Genomic DNA, 6,000 nt, shown 5'->3' on the forward strand with positions numbered 1-6,000 from the left:
ACATTTGCACACATCCAGAGATAAACTAACCCCAAACAATCCACATTCCAAGAAATCCAGACGTGGCTCTGATTGCACACACATGTGATTATGCGCAGAGGTCCACCCTACCAGCCAACCTCAGATCTCCACGCAGGCACACATGAATGCACATACATTTGCACACATCCAGAGATAAACTAATCCCAAACAATCCACATTCCAAGAAATCCAGACGTGGCTCTGATTGCACACACATGTGATTATGCGCAGAGGTCCACCCTACCAGCCAACCTCAGATCTCCACGCAGGCACACATGAATGCACATACATTTGCACACATCCAGAGATAAACTAACCCCAAACAATCCACATTCCAAGAAATCCAGACGTGGCTCTGATTGCACACACATGTGATTATGCGCAGAGGTCCACCCTACCAGCCAACCTCAGATCTCCACGCAGGCACACATGAATGCACATACATTTGCACACATCCAGAGATAAACTCACCCCAAACAATCCACATTCCAAGAAATCCAGACGTGGCTCTGATTGCACACACATGTGATTATGCGCAGAGGTCCACCCTACCAGCCAACCTCAGATCTCCACGCAGGCACACATGAATGCACATACATTTGCACACATCCAGAGATAAAATCACACCAAACAATCCACATTCCAAGGAATCCAGACGTGGCTCTGATTGCACACACATGTGATTATGCGCAGAGGTCCACCCTACCAGCCAACCTCAGATCTCCACGCAGGCACACATGAATGCACATACATTTGCACACATCCAGAGATAAACTCACCCCAAACAATCCACATTCCAAGAAATCCAGACGTGGCTCTGATTGCACACACATGTGATTATGCGCAGAGGTCCACCCTACCAGCCAACCTCAGATCTCCACACAGGCACACATGAATGCACATACATTTGCACACATCCAGAGATAAACTCACCCCAAACAATCCACATTCCAAGAAATCCAGACATGGCTCTGATTGCACACACATGTGATTATGCACAGAGGTCCACCCTACCAGCCAACCTCAGATCTCCACGCAGGCACACATGAATGCACATACATTTGCACACATCCAGAGATAAACTAACCCCAAACAATCCACATTCCAAGAAATCCAGACGTGGCTCTGATTGCACACACATGCGATTATGCGCAGAGGTCCACCCTACCAGCCAACCTCAGATCTCCACGCAGGCACACATGAATGCACATACATTTGCACACATCCAGAGATAAACTCACCCCAAACAATCCACATTCCAAGAAATCCAGACATGGCTCTGATTGCACACACATGTGATTATGCGCAGAGGTCCACCCTACCAGCCAACCTCAGATCTCCACGCAGGCACACATGAATGCACATACATTTGCACACATCCAGAGATAAACTCACCCCAAACAATCCACATTCCAAGAAATCCAGACGTGGCTCTGATTGCACACACATGTGATTATGCGCAGAGGTCCACCCTACCAGCCAACCTCAGATCTCCACGCAGGCACACATGAATGCACATACATTTGCACACATCCAGAGATAAACTAACCCCAAACAATCCACATTCCAAGAAATCCAGACGTGGCTCTGATTGCACACACATGTGATTATGCGCAGAGGTCCACCCTACCAGCCAACCTCAGATCTCCACGCAGGCACACATGAATGCACATACATTTGCACACATCCAGAGATAAACTAATCCCAAACAATCCACATTCCAAGAAATCCAGACGTGGCTCTGATTGCACACACATGTGATTATGCGCAGAGGTCCACCCTACCAGCCAACCTCAGATCTCCACGCAGGCACACATGAATGCACATACATTTGCACACATCCAGAGATAAACTAACCCCAAACAATCCACATTCCAAGAAATCCAGACGTGGCTCTGATTGCACACACATGTGATTATGCGCAGAGGTCCACCCTACCAGCCAACCTCAGATCTCCACGCAGGCACACATGAATGCACATACATTTGCACACATCCAGAGATAAACTCACCCCAAACAATCCACATTCCAAGAAATCCAGACGTGGCTCTGATTGCACACACATGTGATTATGCGCAGAGGTCCACCCTACCAGCCAACCTCAGATCTCCACGCAGGCACACATGAATGCACATACATTTGCACACATCCAGAGATAAACTAACCCCAAACAATCCACATTCCAAGAAATCCAGACGTGGCTCTGATTGCACACACATGCGATTATGCGCAGAGGTCCACCCTACCAGCCAACCTCAGATCTCCACGCAGGCACACATGAATGCACATACATTTGCACACATCCAGAGATAAACTAACCCCAAACAATCCACATTCCAAGAAATCCAGACGTGGCTCTGATTGCACACACATGCGATTATGCGCAGAGGTCCACCCTACCAGCCAACCTCAGATCTCCACGCAGGCACACATGAATGCACATACATTTGCACACATCCAGAGATAAACTCACCCCAAACAATCCACATTCCAAGAAATCCAGACGTGGCTCTGATTGCACACACATGTGATTATGCGCAGAGGTCCACCCTACCAGCCAACCTCAGATCTCCACGCAGGCACACATGAATGCACATACATTTGCACACATCCAGAGATAAAATCACACCAAACAATCCACATTCCAAGGAATCCAGACGTGGCTCTGATTGCACACACATGTGATTATGCGCAGAGGTCCACCCTACCAGCCAACCTCAGATCTCCACGCAGGCACACATGAATGCACATACATTTGCACACATCCAGAGATAAACTCACCCCAAACAATCCACATTCCAAGAAATCCAGACATGGCTCTGATTGCACACACATGTGATTATGCACAGAGGTCCACCCTACCAGCCAACCTCAGATCTCCACGCAGGCACACATGAATGCACATACATTTGCACACATCCAGAGATAAACTAACCCCAAACAATCCACATTCCAAGAAATCCAGACATGGCTCTGATTGCACACACATGCGATTATGCGCAGAGGTCCACCCTACCAGCCAACCTCAGATCTCCACGCAGGCACACATGAATGCACATACATTTGCACACATCCAGAGATAAACTAACCCCAAACAATCCACATTCCAAGAAATCCAGACGTGGCTCTGATTGCACACACATGCGATTATGCGCAGAGGTCCACCCTACCAGCCAACCTCAGATCTCCACGCAGGCACACATGAATGCACATACATTTGCACACATCCAGAGATAAACTCACCCCAAACAATCCACATTCCAAGAAATCCAGACATGGCTCTGATTGCACACACATGTGATTATGCGCAGAGGTCCACCCTACCAGCCAACCTCAGATCTCCACGCAGGCACACATGAATGCACATACATTTGCACACATCCAGAGATAAACTCACCCCAAACAATCCACATTCCAAGAAATCCAGACGTGGCTCTGATTGCACACACATGTGATTATGCGCAGAGGTCCACCCTACCAGCCAACCTCAGATCTCCACGCAGGCACACATGAATGCACATACATTTGCACACATCCAGAGATAAACTAACCCCAAACAATCCACATTCCAAGAAATCCAGACGTGGCTCTGATTGCACACACATGTGATTATGCGCAGAGGTCCACCCTACCAGCCAACCTCAGATCTCCACGCAGGCACACATGAATGCACATACATTTGCACACATCCAGAGATAAACTAATCCCAAACAATCCACATTCCAAGAAATCCAGACGTGGCTCTGATTGCACACACATGTGATTATGCGCAGAGGTCCACCCTACCAGCCAACCTCAGATCTCCACGCAGGCACACATGAATGCACATACATTTGCACACATCCAGAGATAAACTAACCCCAAACAATCCACATTCCAAGAAATCCAGACGTGGCTCTGATTGCACACACATGTGATTATGCGCAGAGGTCCACCCTACCAGCCAACCTCAGATCTCCACGCAGGCACACATGAATGCACATACATTTGCACACATCCAGAGATAAACTCACCCCAAACAATCCACATTCCAAGAAATCCAGACGTGGCTCTGATTGCACACACATGTGATTATGCGCAGAGGTCCACCCTACCAGCCAACCTCAGATCTCCACGCAGGCACACATGAATGCACATACATTTGCACACATCCAGAGATAAACTAACCCCAAACAATCCACATTCCAAGAAATCCAGACGTGGCTCTGATTGCACACACATGCGATTATGCGCAGAGGTCCACCCTACCAGCCAACCTCAGATCTCCACGCAGGCACACATGAATGCACATACATTTGCACACATCCAGAGATAAACTAACCCCAAACAATCCACATTCCAAGAAATCCAGACGTGGCTCTGATTGCACACACATGCGATTATGCGCAGAGGTCCACCCTACCAGCCAACCTCAGATCTCCACGCAGGCACACATGAATGCACATACATTTGCACACATCCAGAGATAAACTCACCCCAAACAATCCACATTCCAAGAAATCCAGACGTGGCTCTGATTGCACACACATGTGATTATGCGCAGAGGTCCACCCTACCAGCCAACCTCAGATCTCCACGCAGGCACACATGAATGCACATACATTTGCACACATCCAGAGATAAAATCACACCAAACAATCCACATTCCAAGGAATCCAGACGTGGCTCTGATTGCACACACATGTGATTATGCGCAGAGGTCCACCCTACCAGCCAACCTCAGATCTCCACGCAGGCACACATGAATGCACATACATTTGCACACATCCAGAGATAAACTCACCCCAAACAATCCACATTCCAAGAAATCCAGACATGGCTCTGATTGCACACACATGTGATTATGCACAGAGGTCCACCCTACCAGCCAACCTCAGATCTCCACGCAGGCACACATGAATGCACATACATTTGCACACATCCAGAGATAAACTAACCCCAAACAATCCACATTCCAAGAAATCCAGACATGGCTCTGATTGCACACACATGCGATTATGCGCAGAGGTCCACCCTACCAGCCAACCTCAGATCTCCACGCAGGCACACATGAATGCACATACATTTGCACACATCCAGAGATAAACTCACCCCAAACAATCCACATTCCAAGAAATCCAGACGTGGCTCTGATTGCACACACATGTGATTATGCGCAGAGGTCCACCCTACCAGCCAACCTCAGATCTCCACGCAGGCACACATGAATGCACATACATTTGCACACATCCAGAGATAAACTAACCCCAAACAATCCACATTCCAAGAAATCCAGACGTGGCTCTGATTGCACACACATGTGATTATGCGCAGAGGTCCACCCTACCAGCCAACCTCAGATCTCCACGCAGGCACACATGAATGCACATACATTTGCACACATCCAGAGATAAACTCACCCCAAACAATCCACATTCCAAGAAATCCAGACGTGGCTCTGATTGCACACACATGTGATTATGCGCAGAGGTCCACCCTACCAGCCAACCTCAGATCTCCACGCAGGCACACATGAATGCACATACATTTGCACACATCCAGAGATAAACTAACCCCAAACAATCCACATTCCAAGAAATCCAGACGTGGCTCTGATTGCACACACATGTGATTATGCGCAGAGGTCCACCCTACCAGCCAACCTCAGATCTCCACGCAGGCACACATGAATGCACATACATTTGCACACATCCAGAGATAAACTCACCCCAAACAATCCACATTCCAAGAAATCCAGACGTGGCTCTGATTGCGCACACATGTGATTATGCGCAGAGGTCCACCCTACCAGCCAACCTCAGATCTCCACGCAGGCACACATGAATGCACATACATTTGCACACATCCAGAGATAAACTCACCCCAAACAATCCACATTCCAAGAAATCCAGACGTGGCTCTGATTGCACACACATGTGATTATGCGCAGAGGTCCACCCTACCAGCCAACCTCAGATCTCCACACAGGCACACATGAAT

This window comes from Rhamphochromis longiceps, linkage group LG18 (genome assembly GCF_057381845.1).
Source record: "Rhamphochromis longiceps isolate RC_006_pf linkage group LG18, R_longiceps_female_GT1.1, whole genome shotgun sequence".
NCBI classification, from domain to species: domain Eukaryota; kingdom Metazoa; phylum Chordata; class Actinopteri; order Cichliformes; family Cichlidae; genus Rhamphochromis; species Rhamphochromis longiceps.